This window comes from Sarcophilus harrisii, chromosome 5 (genome assembly GCF_902635505.1).
Source record: "Sarcophilus harrisii chromosome 5, mSarHar1.11, whole genome shotgun sequence".
NCBI lineage: Eukaryota > Metazoa > Chordata > Mammalia > Dasyuromorphia > Dasyuridae > Sarcophilus > Sarcophilus harrisii.
Window position 1 is genome coordinate 149,678,440 of NC_045430.1, and position 19,337 is coordinate 149,697,776.

The following is a 19,337-nucleotide window of genomic DNA, read 5'->3' on the forward strand; positions in this document are numbered from 1 at the left end:
TGAAGGACACTAATTTTTTTTGAGTCACTGTCTCATCTGCATTGATAATACATAAGAGAAAAGCATAGTTGAAATATGGTCCAACTATTGATTAGGGAGGCAGTATGGTACATTGGAAAAAATCTCTAACACACAGACACACACACAAACATTCTCTCTCTCTCCCTCCTTCCCTCTCATTTCTTCCAAGTGCTTCTGGAGTTAAAGATCCTGGGTTCGAATTTTGTCTCTGACTCTGTGTAATCTTGGGCAAATCACTTAAATTCCTTCAAGTTTTTCAACTATAAAACTAAATGCTCTCTGAAGTCTTTACCAATCAAGATCTATGATCATTTCTTCTATAGCATGCATGCTTAGACTAAAGATGAGCCTTGGAAGGTAAATAAAGTAAACTCAATTGAATATTCAGGCAATTCTGATTTAAAAAAAAAAAAAAGATTTGGCAATGGATAAATTGAAATAGTCAAAAAATGGGAACTTAGTGTTATTTGTGGATTTCAACCATCGGGGCCATCTCTGTGTCAAGTAAAGTAGGATAATTGAGAGTTGGCTTTTAGATCAAAGACTGAACTCAGAATTTTCTGTTCTCATTCCCTGTCCTGAAATTCAGGGGAATATCATAATGTAGTATTTAGTAAAATTTCCTGTCATCATTGGGTCTTTCAATTCATTTGAGGCTTGTCTCTTTCATAAGGGACCCACCTTGCCTCCTCAACAAACCAGGAGCTGTATATAAGGTTATATGCCTGAGGCAAAATTTAATCTGTGGGGGGGGAAATGTAGTAGTAATGATCGTAATTGGATCAGCCAAGCTGGTCTCTCCTCTCCAGAAAATCCTCTGGGATGTGATTGGGAAGTAGATAAGACAGTTATAAAGGGTGCCAAGCCTGAAGTTGCTTGCCTGGTGGACAGATATGATGGTCCATGTGGACATCTAGAGTCATGTAAGTTTTTCCTCTAGTCATAATGATGAGTAGACAGTAATGCATCAGTAATTTTACCTTAGAATCCATACAAACTAAAGCACAGGACCAGGGGACACAAGGAGAGAATCTAATTCAGTTCCTGGTCTGGCACATAATATGGGTCCTAATTGACTAAATGTTTTAGCATAAGCCTCTTCACACATTCCTCCTGCAGGATAGTACAACTGTGACATTTTCATCTTCCAGAGAAGATCTAAACAATTCATGCGACAATATATACAAAGTTGTTTGATTCCCTCAGAAGAAAGAAGTGATGGTATCCCTAATAGGGTTAGGTAGTATTTACCTAACCTATTTCCCAAAGAGTTCAAAGTACTCTTCAGAATCTTCTCTTCCCTCTGTTGTATAAGAAATTCTCAAATTTTGTTAATAGGAAAGAAATGAGTGAAGTTTTTAATTTTTGAATGAGGAGAGCAAGATGCCAAAGTCTTCATCTGTAAAATTCAAAGACTGAATTAGTTGTCCTTTGAGCTACCTTCGAGCTTCTGATCTATGATGCTATCTTCAAAGCAAAGGAAGGTTTTTGCTCTCATCTTTTCTACACCTAAACTCACGGTGTCTTATATAAAATGCACATCTTTGATTTTAAATTTCAAGGATACAAACTGTTCACTTAGCATGGTTGGCACAATGTTTATTTCCTGGAATTAAGGTTTAAATTTTGCCAATTAATTTTCAGTTATTATTTTCATTAGGAACCCTCAACTATATGAGCATCTAGCCTCTGAGTGCACAAGTCATGTCATAATCATTATACTTAAGGTGGGAAAGAAAGGAGAAAGAAGAACTAAAAGGAATCTGTTTGTGGAGCATTTTGGTCAAGGAGTGGGATAGAGAAACTGAAATTTCTAGATCAAATGTGTGGGGATTATCCATGGTTTTCATTTTGATTTTTGCTGTTCAGTTGTTGACCAACTGACTATATGTTTTTCTTGGCAAAGATACTGGAGTTTTCTCCAGTTTTATCCAAGCAGAAGTTACATGACTTGCCCAGGGTCACATAGTTAATGTCTCAAGTCAAATTTGAACTTTGGTGTTTATGACTCCATGCTCAATACTCTATAACCCTATAACCTCTATAACCCTAACAGTCCTCAGGAGTTATTGTCACACAGTGCCTTGGGTTAGAAAATAATAGAAATTTTGGGATAGAAGGGGCCTCAGAAGCCAGCTAGTTTAGTCACCTCATTGGGTGGATGGATGGGATTTATAAGTGATTGTATTGGGGTAAGGATTCCCTTTCCCAAAGCAGATTAGGAAATGTGCAATGTATAAGAGAACTGGGTGAGGCCCTGAAAATTTAAAATGATCTGTCTAGAGTGAATCAGTATGTACAAGAGGCAATTCTGAAACGCATGGGAATCATTCCAACTCTGAGACCACCTCTCTATTCACAACATGTTTTAGTATTTCCTGAAATTAAGGTTTACTTTTTACTGACCAACATTTTATGAATTGTTCTCTTGAAGTAGAATAAGAAAATTTCATTTGACTTTGATTTTTAGTAGGAATACCTCATTTTACAAATGAGAAAACTGAGGCTTAAAGTACACTGATACTGGTGGAAGAGCAGGACTAGAACACAGGTTTTCTGATTCCCAGCCCAACCCTCTTTCTCATACACAATATTGTCTCTAAATTGCTGAACTTCAGATCTTCTGACTTCTATTTTTCGTTGCAATGAGATTAGAACTGGCAAATGTTTTGAGCTACTTCTCACTCAGAAATCTCATTAGAAAACTTCTCCCAAGTAATTTTTTCCTGAGAGTCTAAAATAGTTCTAATCACATTTCCATCAGTAATTGTGACCCTGACCAAATGACCTCTCTGTCCCTCTGTTCTTTCATATGTAAACTGATTAGCCAATTCATGGGACAAAATGTAGAAAGAAGAAAAAGAAGAGAGGGAGAGAGGGAGGGAAGGAAAAAATAGGAATCAGTCCTGGACCTGAAGCCTGGAAGACCTAGCTTCAATGCTTGGGTGATCTTAGATAAATCACTTCACACACACACACACACACACACACACACACACACACACACACACTTCATAGGCTGAGCACTAGAAGGGACATTGAAAGTATTCTAGAACAACTTTTCATTTTACAGATGTAGAAATTGAGCCATAAAAAGGCTTACTGATTCTCTCGAGAACAAACAAGGAGTGTCAGAGTCAGGATTTGAAACCAGGTCCTTTGAATATAAATCTTGTGCATGATGCTGAATCTCTGGGCTTTAGTTTCTTTAGATGTAAAGTCAGATTAAGTGATCTATAAATTCCTTCCCAAGACTAAATCCTATTAATCTAAGATATAATACATGTAGAGAGCTTTGGAAGAAAAAAGGTGCCTAGATACCATTAACCTCAGTCAGGCCCCCAATACTACTCAATAATACTTCTATTCCACTTTTATTGACTGCATGTCATTCTCCTACAATGACTGTGCAAAGCTTTTCTTTTCTCCTCAAGCCCTCAGTTTTTCTCCACCCCCATTTAGGGTAAAGATTTAGCTTTCTGTTTTTCTGAGGCCATCTGTCAAAAGATCCCTCAATTTCTCTCCTCAAAATTATTCATCATCACACTCATTCTCTCTTCCTTCCCCCTGACTGCTTGCTAAAGCTAACCTTTTTATATATAACCTTGATTCATTTGCCCTGCTATCTTTTACAAAATCTTTATCCAATAATCAGACCTGTTTTTCCAGGCATCTTTTTTTTTTTCCAAATTAAATTGAATTTTATTTTCAAACAAAGATTTACCTTCTCCCCATCCCACTTCCCTTCTTCCTAATCATCTTGAGAAAGAAAAAAAAAACCCAACAAAGTTTATGTTACTTCATATTGTTGTTGTTTGTCCTTCATTCTTGAAGGAGATTGTAGCATCCGGGAGGTGATGTCATGACATGCAAGTGAATAAATGAGGGAAGACTGTGCAAGATCACCTGCCTCAATTTCTCCTCCTATCTGGGTCCAGTGACAAGACAGAGATCAAGATGATTGGAGATGGCCCTGGATGAAATGGAAGACCTTGGGCTTTTTAATCAAAGGTCTTCAACAGGTCTCAGTTTAATTGAAGTCATAACCATTCAGTGATTAAGATTAGGTAGCAATTGAGTATCTTCAGTTTCTTACTCTCTATTGAGGTACTTACCGTGTCATCTTTCAAGTTACAAACATTTCAAATTGCCCTTGCCACCGCAGCCTAAAAAACCTTCTAGACCCTTCTTACAGAGCATTCAGTTACCAACCTATCTCCCTACTTTGACTACCAAAACTTCTTGAAAAACTGTATACAATACCTATCTCTTTTATGTCTCATAATCTGTCTTCCCTCCCCCCTTACTCTCCTGAAAGTATTCTTTCAAGATTATCAATGATCCCATCACCAAAGCCAATCACTCCCCTGGCAACTCTGAAGCTTGTAATGATATTGAATTCCTTATGGATATATTTTGTCCCTTTGGCTTCAGAGCTACCATATTCTCCTGGCTTTCCACCAATCTAACTGTTGCTTCTTTCTTCTTTACTATATCTTTTTCTAACTCTTGAAGGTGAAAGTATTTTGCTAGGTTCTATTCTCCACTCTCTGCATTACACTTTCTCTCTTGGTAATTTCAGTTACTCAGATACCATCAACTATCACTTTGCAAATGACTCCCAGATTTCTAGTTAAAGTCCTTACTTCTCTCTGAAACCCAGATCCACTTCTTCAGTTGCCTATATGATATATCTGCCTGCATGTTCCCTAGGGACTTACCAAAGTGAACTTATCTTTCCTACTCCTCCAATTCACTTCACTATCTTTGTCATAGGAGCATCATTCACAGAGCCTCCCATGTTTGACACATGTGTTTACTTTTCCCCTTAGGTCTCATTCCCAGGCATTTTTCAAGTTTATCATTGCCCTCACCCTATACATTCAGCCCATCTTGACCACCCTCCTGAACTCTTGAAATCATCTCCTAAGAGATCTTTCTGCTTTCATTTTCTCTTCCCTCCAATCCACCCTTCATGGCTCCATTAGATTTATTTTCATTATACCTAGATCTGGGTCATATTACTCCAGGGCTCAAAACCAGTGGCTTTCTACAACTTAGCCACACTATTATATTTGCCTAAAATGTCTCCCTTTTCCCCTTCTGCATTTTCTCTATTAGTCTTTGAAGCTTAATGAAAATGCCACTTATTTCAAAAAGCCTTCCCTGATATCCCAATTTGGCAATAACTTTTTTTGGAATGAGTGTAGAACCTGAAATCATCAGAGTTGACCCTAAATCCTAGTTCCATCCATCATTTACTACCTGTATGACCTTGGGGAAAGTCATGTGACCAAGACTAGGGATCAGTTTTCTCATCTATTAAATTAGTAGGTCATTTCAGTTATTTGGAGTTTTCTGGCATAGTAACTTGTCTTTAGGTTTCATGAAATGACCTATCCCATCCCATGCAGCTCCTGACCTATGAAACTTTGATTCATCTATCTTCCTTCTGTCAAAGAGCAACTGAAATTTCACAAACTTAAAAGTGAGAAGGAAGCTCAGAGATTAATATATTCAACTCATGCTTGAAAAAGAATGTCCTCGAAAACATATTGACTTATCAAGCACCATTTTGTGTTATGTATTTGTCTTATGGCTATCTATATACCTATGCACCTCTCACCACACTGTGTTGTCCATGAGGGCCAGAAATGTCTTAACTAAGACATTCCTCCAGAACATCATCATCCTCATCCTCAAAGTAAAAATAGTAACATTTTTCTAGTCCTTCAAAGTTTACAAAATGTTTTCCTTATGATAACTCTTCAAAGCAAGTATGAAAGTTTTATCATACCCATTTTACAGCTGAAGAAACTGAGACATGGAAACATTAAGTGACTTGGTCATTGTCACACTGCTAGTAAATTAAATAAATTTGAATCTGAGCTTATTAATTCCAGCTGTAATGAGCTTTATCCTATATTATAATTCTCTATATCCAGACGGCACTTAATAAATATTTATTTAACTGCATGGAATGTATAGTTTTCATTCAAGCAGGCAAACTTCCTCAATTTCCTCATCTGTAAAATGAGCTGGAGAAGAAAATGATAAATCACTCCAGTGTCTTTGCCAAGAAAACACCAAATAGGAGTCACAAATAGTGAGTCACAACTGAATCACAACAACAATAATATTAAATTCACTGAGAAGAAACACAGTGAATAAAAGAATCTGCCATGAAGAGTTGAGTCATGTCTTAAAGGCAGATAGGTGATGCAGTGGTAGAGTGCTGAGCTTAAAGTCTGAAAGATTCATTTTTCTAAGTTTAAATCTAGCCTCAGATCCTGAGCAATGATTTAACTCTGTGTACTTCAGTTTCCTTATCTGTAAAATGAACTGAGAAAAAATGGCAAACCACTACACAATCTTTGCCAAGAAAACCCCAAATAAGTCACAAAAGGTCAGATGTGACTGAAAAACAAAAGAACAACAAAACAAAACTGTATTATCTAGTTAGATATGTCTGTTAAGGCAGTTTAAAATGTGAGACTAGACGTCAGTTGAGAGACTAGGATAAGATTAATAAACTTGAGATTCATCAGCGTAAGGTTGAAAATAAAATCCATGGGAATTCTCCAAGTGAAATAGTATAGAAGGATTAGCAAAGGGAACCCAGAAAACAAAGCTGTGGAGCATCTATAGTTAGAGGGCATGATCTAGAAAACCAAGAGAAAGTAGAGTTTTGAAAACCTACAAAGAACTGTCAAGGAGAAGAGGGTGATTGACACTGTTAAAGGCTGCAGAGAGGTGAAGAAGAATGAAGACTGAGAAAAGTCACTGAATTTGGCAATTAAGAGATCATTGGTAACCTTGGAGAGAATAGTTTCCTTGGAATAATGAAGTTGAAGATTGTAAGGAGTTAAGAAGAAAGTAAAAGGAGAGAAATTGGAAGTACCAATTATAGTAATCTTTCTCAAGGAGTTTTAGCCACACAGGGAAGAATACAGGACAAAAGTAAGCTAGAAGAGAAGCATCAAGTGAAGAGTTTTTTGAGTATGGGAGTGGGGGGGAGACAGAAAGTGAGCATTAGAGAAGGAGTCATACAGGGAGAGATTGAAGATAAATGAAAGAGGGGAGAGGAATTGCTTATGCAGAAAGAAAGGTATTACTTGGAAAGGAATGAACTCATCATGTAAAACAGGGTAAAGGAAGAGATTGCAATAGAAGATAGAAGGGAAAAGCAGAAGCTCACAGTAAACAGCCTCACTTTTTCCCTCTACAATATAAGATAAGGTTCTCAATCGAGACTGGGGAAGGGGTGCCATGGGAGGTTTAGGAGAGATGAAAAGGTATGGAAGAGTCTCTATGTAATAGGATAGTGAGTTTATAAGTGAAGTATAAAAGGACTGCCTAGTAACAGTGAGGGTCCAATTACATAAATTTGTAGTGGACACAATCCAAATTGTTGAAAGATTTTCTACAAGTTCATTCAGCAGCACATGTGTAGGTACAAAAATAGTGGATGATAGGAATCATCCAAGGGTGAGCCTTGGTAGACAGCAATCGGCAATATGATAAAGGGCTAGGAACTCAAAAAAAAGAGAGTAGAGTTGAAGTAATTCACCAAGTCAAAACAGAAAAGAAGAAAGAGAATAGCAAGTACAAGGGAGATGATCTGGGAGAGAACTGAGAGGTCAAGGGATGGAAGGTCATGCTGTAAACAAAGGGTGAGGTTGGGGAAAGGAAAGCAGAGTGAGAGGTGGGAAATAAAGAGATTATGGTCAGATTAGGGGATTTTGGAATTCTTAATTAAGGAAAAGGTGTATGGTGATGATAAGGGAATGACCATCAGATTATTATCTCCATGTAGGCTAGAGTGGTGAGAAAGAGTAGGAATGAGTATACTCCACTGATGAACTCAGCCCTAGGGCTAATACCCAGCTCCTAGAGGAGCATGACGGGAATTAAGGCAATTTTACAATCCAGGGAGATTATAACCTCTGAGTCAACTCTATCTGCCCTAATTTTTAGTAGCCTGATGTCAAAGGTCTTTTTTTAAATGCAAAAGGACTTCACTGGGTTAACCCCTACATAGTATTTATGTGCAAAACCCTCTATATGAAGGGAAGGTTGGTGGCTGATATGGCACAACAGGTATTAGGTTCTTCTGTGAATCAGGATAGCAATGAGTCTTTCTTTCTCCCCTAGCTTCACCTCTTCTAATCAGCACAATCAATTTGTGCTGGGAGCACAAATCTGCCACTGGACATCCCTTCTGAGAGATGGGATGGAGAACTCTAGTAGTGAGTTCACTGAAGAGAGATATCTGTGTGTGTCTCATCTCTCTCCTTTCTCCTTTCTTTGCTTTCTCTGTTTCTCTGTCTCTATCTCTCTATGTTTGGGATTTTCAGGTCAGGGATAATAGTATTTTTGCTTTACTTTTAGGTCTGCTGTAATCAACACTGATGGAGCCAGGGGAAGCTTACTCTCCTATTAGACTTTCTCCCTACATGCCTGTAGTCCTGATTTCTAACCTTTTTGCTGCTGTGCCACTCCAGAGTCACTTCATGGCCCTCTGCTTGATTTCATGGCACCTCTTCCTGCTAAAAGGGCTGTCTGGTCTGCATTGACTTTTTAAATTTGAGTGCACTAAAATTAACATCCCTTGTGAAAACTGGAGGCAAACAAGGGTATCACAAGACTAGGGTTGGAAAAAATTTTTTTCCTGTTCTGATATGATACCAGTAATTTTGATGTTTTTTAAGAAGTGGATCCACTGTGAAATTAAGCTTCTCCATCTTCCCATCCCTAGAACTGTGAACTCTTTTAAAAAAAACTTTTTATTTTTCCTTCTAAGCTATCAAGTCCCTGTGGTGTCCCTTAAATTGTTATTCTAACTTTTGGGCTATAATGGATGATAAAGGAAGGCCTTAGGCCATAGAAGCATGATGATGATAGTAATATTATTATTAATAACATACTAATATTTGTGTAATAATAATAATGATGATGATAATAAACTTTTATAGCTTACAAAGTATTTTACAAATATGATCTCACTTTATCTTTTACCCTGGGAGATAAATGCTATTATCATCTTCATTTTACAGATGAAGAAACTGAGGCAGACAAAGGGTTAAACAGTTTCCCTAAAACATTTAGTAAATGAGGCTGGATTTGAAAGCTAGTCTTCACTAATTAATGTATTGTTGGTGGAATTGTGAATTGATCTAGCCATCCTAGAGAGTAGTTTGGAACTGTGCCTACAAGACTATCAAACTGTGTATATCCTTTGAACCAGCAGGATCTGTATTCTGAAGAAATCATAAAAGAAGCGAAAGGATTCACATGTGCAAAAATGTTTGTAACAGCTGTTTTTGTGGTGCCAAAGAATTGGAAAATTAGTGGATGACCATCAGTTGGGGAATGGCTAAATAAGTTATGGTATATGATTATGTAATAGAATACTATTGTTCTATAAGAAATGATGAACAGACTGATTTCAGAAAAGCCTGGAAACTGATGCTGAATAAATTGAGCATAACCAGGAAAACATTGTACAACGTACTTGTACACAACAAGATTGTGTGATGATAGACTTAGCAATTCATTGATCCAGGGGAATTCCAATAAACCTTGGATGGAATGCCATCTGCATCCAGAGAGAGAACTATGGAGATTGAATGCAGATTGAAGCATATTACTTTCACCTTTCTTTTTGCTTTTTTTTTTCCTCATGGTTTCTCCCTTTTGTTCTGATTTTTCTTTTACAACATGATTAATACAGAAATATGTTTAAAATGATTGTACATATATATCCTATATCAGATTGCTTGCTGTCTTGAGAAGGAGGAAAGTAAGGGAAGGAAGGAAAAAATATGGAATTCAAAAATCTTGCAAAAAATTAAAGTTGAAAACCATCTTTACATGTAATTGAAAAAATAATATATTATTAAAATAAAAATAAAAATAAAAAGCTGGTCTTGATTCCTAGTCTAGCACTCTAGCATATTCCTCAAATATGAATGTAATGCAATATTCTTATGTTCCTTCCCTCCCACAAAGCAAAGGAAAAGAAAACCAATCCAATGGAAATAGTTCTAGGGCAAAGATTTTGGGTTTCACAATTCTATTTTAGGGAGCACACACTCCTAAGGATTTTGTTATTCTTGTTTCCCAGATACCTTTGTAAAATTCCATCCTCAGATCAAAGATCTAAAGCTCAAAGGAAACTCAGAGGCCATCTATATAGTCTACTCCTTTCATTTAACAAACGAGGGAACTGGAGAACACAGAAGTTAAAATGACTTGCTCAAGATCACACAAGCTGTAAAAACTAAGATGTAGGATTTGAATTCAGATCTTCTCAGTCCAGAGCCAATAGCTATTTCCATACTAGTACATTTTATTTTAAATCTTGTACTTTCCTGACTCTGGGTCTTGTTTAATAGGCCCACATCTACCTAACAGAGCAGTTATCAAATGAAAAAGGCATTAGTATTAGACCTGAGGCCACAGTGATTTTGGAGTAGGGATGGAAAAAGAGGGAATAATGTAATATCAAAATAAATAGAAGACCTGATCTCTTCCCTAAAGAAGCTTGTAATTCAGTATTCTTCTCTATTTCTGACATTTATTTCTTTCTCAGATACTATGTTATCTATCTTTAAATCTCACTTTGGTTTTTCCTGTTCTCAATACCTCATGCTTTCTAAATCTTTATTTTCTACTGTTTCAAAAATTTTCTGAGTAGGCAAGTCTTTCTCATATTTCGTCTGCTTACCTTGATAGAGAAGCAAATTATTTATCTCATAGATTTCCTAGAACATAGTTTCTTAATCTATTATGGTTATTTTAGAATATTATAATCCAGGAAATTTTCTCCAGATTTCTTCACATCTCATCCTTTTCTCTCAATTCATCTTTAAGTTTTTACATTGGTTGCTCTTCTGTCGGCTGCTTGAAATCACAACTTTTTCCTTTTCTTAGCCCTTAGCAGCATTGCTTCTCTTTTCTCTGCTATTTCTATCTATATGCCTTCTTCACAGCTTATAGGCCCTGGTATCTTCTTTTTTCTTCTCCACCTCCCTTACTTTACAGACCTTCTTTCCTGCTTTTGCATTATCTTCCCTTTCTCCTGGTCCTTTTAACTTACTGCTAACTCTCCTAAAAGTCAAATCCAACTGTCCTGCAACTACCTATACCAATAACAAGTTCTCTTCTCTCTTCTTACTCTCTTCTCTGGGCTGTTACATGTCTCAGATCGCCAAACTTCATCTAAGTCACAGACTGGATGGGATGAAAGTCAAAATTGCCTGTTGGTCAGGGGCATGGAATATGAATACAGACTCGGGCTTTACTTTCAGAATCTGTTTCTTTTAAATATAACCTCTGACAAATGGCTTCCTTCTCTCTGTGCCTCTTGTTAAGAAACTGAATAATAGGAAAACAATACCCTTCCTGGTCTGACTTCAAAAAGACACTAGATGAACTGACTTACTATGAGCTTCACCTCATTTCATAATTCCATTAGTGTCTAAATCTTTATGGCAGTACCAAAATGCCTAACATCATTGTTCACCTAGTATAATATGAGATACCTCTGGATGAAAGATATGGTAGAAAAGTAAAAGTAATATACTTCCTTCTCTTAGGTTCTTAAGCTCCCTGCACCTGTTAATTCTGTCCATATGTTTGGTCCATCTATTCCCCTCTAGCAAAGCTGAACTGTGTTCACTCTTGGTAGGCATGAACCACCAGCCCTATTATAAATCTTCTCCCACAAAACACTGGAGATGGTTTCTTTCATTGTGCCAAGAAATCTCTTTTGACCATCTGTAATCTATCCAAAGGCAACAGGCAGGAAATGATGTAAAGAAAAACCCCTGTAAAATGCAACTGGTGGCATTGCCCCCCCCCCCTTCCATGCTCACTGCCAGGAACAGGAAGTTGCCTTTCTGGGGGACATGGAACATCTGTGAAAGTTCTGAAAGCTGCTGGGCATCTGTCAGAAGCTAAATGTACTCAAGACAGATGCTCACAGAATTTGGTAACAAATGTGTGTGGCATACTGTATTGAGTTTTTAAATTAAGGCTAAAAAAACCTCATTTTAAAAAACACCTAGCATCACCTAAATAACATTTTTTTTTTAAAAAGCCAATCCCTAAAAACCCATTATACAATAAATAAACCTCAAAAACATTTCTTTCTGATGGCAAAGACCAATAAGACCACAATTTCAAATAGACCAGATTTTTTTTTTGCTCCAATCTAGCATTGCTGCTTTGTTCTATTAATGATGATTTCACTGTTCTTGACACTCTTAGCCAAGGGTCTCAAAGTATCCTAAAATAAATACAAACATGAGGTACAAATGGAGTGGACTGTAGAGTCTAACAAATGAGAGCAAAGATATGACAGCCTTCCCCAGCACACAGAAACAATAACAAATATGTAGATATTGCCAGGTGTTGTTCTGAAAATCATAAGGCATATGAAAGGAAGCAAAAGTCACAGGACCAGAGACTTAGATCTGGAAGGGACTATAGAGGCCATCTAGTCCAACCCCTTCATTTTACAGATGAAGAAACAGGAACAGGGAGATGAAATGTCTTGCTTAAAATCACAGAGCAAGGAAAATGGTCATCAGCATTTGAATTTGAGTCTCCCTTTCTTCAATCCAGACCTCTTCCACTATATCACACTAGGGAGACATAGCTTCAAACTCTGTGTCTGACATTTGCCATATGCCATGTAAGGACAAACTTCCTTACTTCTCTAAGTCTCAGTTTTAGCATGTATAAAATGGATGCAATAATAATTACTTGCCTCACAGAATGGTGTAAAAAAAGTGCTTTGTAAGCTTTTCAAAGGCAGCTAGCCTTTGACACAGTGTATAAAGGTGCCAGACCTGGAGTAGAGAATATCTGAGTTCAAATATTGCTTCAAACACTAACTCAGCTGTGAGATGGTGGGCAAGTCATTTAATTTCTATGCATTTCAGTTTCCTCAACTATAAGATGGTGCTACAATAAAAGCATCTATCTCCAAGAGTTATTGTGAAAATCAAATGAGATAATCTATGTAAATTGCTTTACAAACCTTAAAACACTATATAAATGCTATTTTTAAAAGAAAATTAAAGTTGACTCTTTGTTTAGATTATTATCATTATTCCTCCACTGAGTTGAGGGGCAGAATGACTTAGAGAATAGGGAACTGTTCTCTAAGTCAGGAAGACAGGTTCAAATGCCTTTGATATATACTGGCTGTATGATTCTGGGCAAGTCACTGACCCTCTCAGTGTTTCAGGCCATTCTCTAAAAGTACAAAATGTAGAACTAGTGATAATCTATATTGATAAAATGAAGTTCCTCACATGAATTTCAATGAAATAATAGGTCCAGTTGGAGAGGGGGGGAAAGTGCCACTCCAAAACTGTGGTGTGGATGTGGGCTTAGGTTTCTAAAGTCTAAATCAGGGATGTTCCTTATATAGCAGGTCCTGTGAAACTGAAAAGATTTCAAGACTGATGATGGGTCACATAATATTACTCAGAATCACAGAATCTCAGAGTTGGAAGGGGATTCAGAGGACATCTATTCCAATTCATACCTGAACTGGAATCCTGTTTACAACATCGCTGACAACCCAGACAGCCTCTGCTTTGAAGCAGAGGTCTTGAATCCTCTCGTGATGAAGAAACTAACATCCTGTTTCTGAACAAACTCTCATGGTGAGAAAGTTTTTCTTAGCTCAAGCCTAAATCTTGACTATGCAATTTTCAATCAATATTTTTGATTCTGATATCTGGAGACTTGCAGATCAAGGTAAGCTCTTGTCCATAAGATAGCCTTTCAAAGACTTGAAGATGGTCATTGGGTCCTTCTAAGTCTTCTCTACACTAAACTTCCTCAGTTTCTGTGGTCAATCCATGAATGGTATGGGCTCCAGACCTCTCACCAAGCTGGCTGCCTTCCTTTAGATATGCTCCTGCATTTTAATGTCCTGCCTGGAATGAGGAAGCCAAAAGTCAACACATCAGTCTATGAATGATATGGCTAGGTTGCAGTACATAGCAGAACGCATTTGCTTTTCCAGTTCCCATCATATTTTGGTGGTTCATTCCTACCCATATTGTTTTCAGATGAACCACTATCTAGCCATATCTTCCCCATTTTGCACTTGTGAACCTGATGTTTTTGAAACCAAGAAATAAGATTTTACATTTATCCCTTTATTATATTTCATTTTATTAGATCTAATTCATTGTTCTATCCTGTATCACCAAGTAGCAAAAAGCTCATTGCCAGGTTACTTAAAGAGTAACAAAATTTCCAGCTACAGTAACACTCTTGAACACAGATTTCTTGGCTCAGTAGGAAGAATGTCATTAAATAACATTCATTAAATAACTTGAGATACTGAAATATTTATTGTGATTACTGAGATAATTTTGAATAAAATGAACAGCTTCTCTAATTCTATAGTTTCAAGTCTCATTGCACTTTGCACTACCAACTACAATCACTGTTTGCTTAAGTATGATTTTTCTGCATCATTTCAAAAGGAAAGTTGGAGACCTCTGATTGTCACAACAGTCTGTTGATCATTAAAATCTATTTTATGGATACGATGCAAGTTATGTGACTTGCTCATGGTCATCCAGTTAGTAAGTATTAGAGGTAGAACAAAGTCAAGTCAAGAAGCATTAATTAAATGTGTACTGTTTGCCAGGTCTCATACTAAGTGCTAGAAATACAAAGAAAGGCAAAAAATAGGGCAGCTAGATATCTCAGTGGATAGAGCACCAGCCCTGAAGTCAGAAAGACCTGAATTCAAATTTGACCTCAGACACTTAATACTTCCTAGATGTGTGACCCTGGGCAAGTCACTTAACCCCTCAGGGGAAAAAGAAGGCAAAAAAATCATCCCAGCCCTCAAGGAGCTCACCATCTAATGAGGGATAAAACATGCAAACAACTATGAACAAACAAGATATATACAGGATATATTGGAGGTAATCTCAGAGGGACAGTTTTCAATTCCAGTATTCTTAATATTGGACTGGCAGTCCTATGTGCAAGCCACCAGACAGTTACTTAGGAACATGCCAGGTAAATATCAATGTTCATAAATAAGTTACTAGACAAGAATTAGCAAAGCAGGATAGTGTAGTGGTAAAAACCCTGGATTTGAGACTAGTGGGTTCACAGGAGTTGCTTAATCTCTTAGTTTCTGTTTCTTCAGCTATTAAATGGAGGAAAATAATAACTGTATTACCTAGCAAACAGAAATGTTGTGGGATAGGTACTTTGTAAAATGTTATATAAATATGGTTATTATTATTACTAATGTTTCAATGATGGCAGAACTGCTGTGCCCCAAGCTGTCATGATGATTTGCTCCTAGTTGCAAGTAATATATAAAGAAGATTGTTTAACAGCATTAGAATATCTGCCAGCATCCCTTACTTCAGTTATCTCAGATATAGAGGATAAGTCAATGAAGTCCATAGGCAATCCCCAGATTGTATTTCTGTTAATACAAATATATCCTGCTTTATATACTAGTTGCATTCTGTTTCTATGTTCATTGCTGAGATGAATGCATGCTTCAAGTACAGTCCCTCTCCACCAAAGATTTCTGGTCAAATTGAGGAGACAAGATGTACACAAGTGAAATAGAGTTCAAGACAGTATATGATTGAGTGCCCAAGTGACTGACATAAATAAACTGTAAAATGACTTTGGGGAAATGAGTAGAGACTGGAATAAACTTCCCAGCTTGTATCTCCTTAAAGAGAGGCATTTTTTTTTTTTTTGAAAAGACACAATTGTTATTGCTTCCTCTACAACTTCTGAAATTGGTTTATATTTGCTTTGTGCATTATTTTGTATTTATTTATATGTAAGCATGATGTTTTCCCACATAGAGGGTAACCTCCCTGAGGACAGGAATTATTTTATTTTGATTTTGTATTGCCAAGTCCAGGTATAATGTCTGGCATATAGTATATGTTTAATACATACTGAGTGGTTAAGAAGGCTTTCTGGAAGATATGGAATCTGATCTCAGACTTTGAGGGTAGACAGAATTTGGATAGGTGTAGATGAATAAGAAAAGGTATTCCACCCAAGGGAAATAGCATGAACAAAAGCTTGGAGATAGATATAAACATGGCTTTTTCAGGAAGTAGTGAGACCAGTCTGGTTATATTACCAGTCTGAGGAATATAGTAGTTATAGAGCTAGATGGGACCTTAGATATCATGGAGTCTACTCTCCTCATTTTCCATTTGGGGAAATAAATTCAAAGAAATTAAGATATGTGAAAAAAGTCACACACCTGTTGTGAAACTGCAATTTTTTAGGTCCTCTGATTTCAGATTCTTGTATATTTACCAAATAACCTTGCCTTACTGTGAAAGAAAAGATGGATGGGGTCTATTATAAAAGGACAAGAAGCTAGGATGAGGAGTTTAGACTAGTTTTTAGGGACAATATAGAGTAGTGGAAAGGGTATTGTACTTGTAGGCATGAGATACTAGTCAATGACTCCACTGAATCTCAAGTTTCTTCATCTGTCAAATGGGAACAATAATACCTATACCACCCATCTCATATGAGGTTTAATTATACATTAAAGCACTCTGCAAACTTTAAAGCATGATATAAATATCAGCTATTACTGTTGGTCAATAGTGTCATTAAAGATTTTTGAATCGAAGAGTGACATGATAAAAGCGGTGTTTTAGGGAAATTAATCTTGAAGTTGTATATGCAGCTGGTTGTAAAAGGAAGAGAAGGGAGATAAGGAACGTAGTTTGAAAGATCATACAAATGTAAGAAGATGAGGACCTAGATTATGAGGATACCATGGTAAGAAAAAGAAGGAGAGGAGTAAGTCATTTAAAAGAAAGAAGAAATAGGATTCAGTGAATGACTGGATAAGGGGATAAAGAAAATGTGTAAAGGTTCTAAGGTTTCAAATAATCATACTTCCCATACTTAAATAAAGTTATCTCCCAACAAAAAATAACCCTGGAAGATATGAAGTACCAAATATCCCTGCCTCAGAGATATCAGGTAATTTGCTCAGATTCATACAGTTTATATGAGAGCTGAGACTTGAATACTCTAAGACCTCTTTTCCTCCAGGATGTATTATGTCTCTAACTTGAGTGCCAGTGTGAATAGGAGCAACAGCAAAGGAAATAGGGAGGTTGAGACTGGAAATGCATTTGTATGGGGCTGAGGGGAAACAAAAGAGAGATGAAATCTCTGAATTCGGCTTTAGACATCCTGACAAGGAGCAACAAGATATTTAAGCAGAGAAAGGAGGCAATTTAGTGGACAGAAGACTAGACTTGAGTGAGAGAATCTGGGTTGAAATGTCAGTTCTTCAGTATAACCTTGGGAAAGGAACTTAAATTTTCTGGACCTCACCTTTGTTGAGAGAGGTGGGGTTCAGCTATATGTCCTCTAATGCTCCTTCCAACCCTAAAACTATGAGTCTGCATATCATACATAGCTGGAAAAAGGAAACTATGAAACAAAATTAAGTTTATTGAGAAAAATGAAACAAAAAAGCAGAAGGTCAAAATACTAGGTCTTAGGGAGTAACCCCTTGAAAGGAAGAGGCATCATAGGAAGTCAGCAAAGGAGAATTTAAACACACACATACACACACTTATTTATTTGGCAAATTCAGTCAAATTTCAAAAGTGCTAATGCAACTTATGATTTAGAGAAATCCCATTTTAAATCCTTCTATAAAGCAAGTAATCATTCATTTCACTTATCCTTTATATAAATCTGGATTTTCATATATTGAGCTTACTTAAATCAAAGTACACCTGCATTTTTAATTCTCTTCCATCACCTAGCTTTTTGTCTTTTTAATTTTATATCTCTTTCCTGCTCCTAGCTTGTTCTGAAACTGAAGGTAGTAAAGAAGGTTTGCACTAGGTAAAAGCAGCATGAAATATAGATAATTTAGCATCTAATCAGATGGATTCACAAACTTAATAAGTGGAAGGGACCTCAGAAGTCATTTAGGTCAAAAACTTCATTTTACCTGTAAAGAAACCAGAAAGCATAAGAGACAGGCTCAAGGCAGATGTTGAAAGAAAGAGACAAGACTCTAAAAACTATTCCTCTGTTTCCAAATCTAATACTACTTCGCTTATATCATAATGAGATGACCTACTATCCCACACACCCCAACATATCCACTGTCTTCATCTCCCTTGACCCTATTCCTGTTACTTTGAGAGATAGAGAAAGGTGTGGAGGGGGGAGAGACATAGGAAGGAGAGAGACAGATTGAAAGAATGAGAGAGAACAAAAGAGAGACAATAAAAGGAAGAAAGAGAGAATGAAAGAGAAAGAGAGAGAGATGTTGGTAGAGAGTCAGAGAGAAATGAGGGAGAGGAGAGGAGAAAGAAAGAGAAAGAGAGAGAAAGAGAGAGAGAGAGAGAGAGAGAGAGAGAGAGAGAGAGAGAGAGAGATTTTTCTGAGCTGTGCTTTAGTTTACAATATTTTATGCCTTGGTTAGTGAAAATCCCAGTGTTAAGTGAGAGTTGGGTCCTTAGGCAAGTCATGATAGCATTCTAGGTCCCAAAGGTGTTTCTAGTGGCCTTGAAACCTCAAGGCTCCAAAGTCCCATAATTGAGAGTAAAACTCAGCTTCCTCAATCTCCCCTATGTTTTCCACCAACATCCTTCCCTGAGAAAGGCATCACCAATTCATCCTGATTATTTATGAAATACACAAGAGCCCAAGTTAATCAATTAACTGAAGTCTGGAATCACTGAAACTGAAAATTACCAGATTATATAGTTCTCATACAGCAAAAGTAATTTGGACCTTTTCTCAATCCAGACCAGCCTAAGGAATGTTTTCCATTCACAGAGCCCTTGAGACAGATTTGACAGTATACTTCTGACTTGAGACAACAAAAATTTTCAAGCCTCCTTAACAAGTGTTATGGACATCCTTATGGAAAGTATGGTCCTAATGTGATCCATATTAAAAAGCTATTTCTATTCCATTTTTTAAAGGACATCACCCCTCAATGTGAAATTTTATAATCCCAGTGTCAAAAGGGAAATAGAAAAGCAGCCCCGAAAATGTTAAAAAGGAAAAAGAAAGGGGAGAAAGCGAGAGAGAGAGAGAGAGAGAGAGAGAGAGAGAGAGAGAGAGAGAGAGAGAGAGAGAGAGAATCACTGTAGATAGATGCCCCTGGAGTTGCTTGGCAACCATCTTTTCTAATACCTTCTTTCAAAAAAGGAAAGGTTTGAATTAGCACCAAAGATTTCATTCAGGCCAGTCCCCTGCCTTTAAAAGCTCTGAAATTAAGAGGGTGA

General features: G+C 37.0%; 1 protein-coding gene across 4 annotated transcripts in view; it reads right to left on the minus strand.

Annotated features, from left to right (window-relative positions):
* ATXN7L1 (ataxin 7 like 1) overlaps positions 1-19,337 on the minus strand; it is a 238,297-nt gene that overhangs the window by 208,381 nt on the left and 10,579 nt on the right. The gene's annotated exons all lie outside the window — the stretch shown is intronic.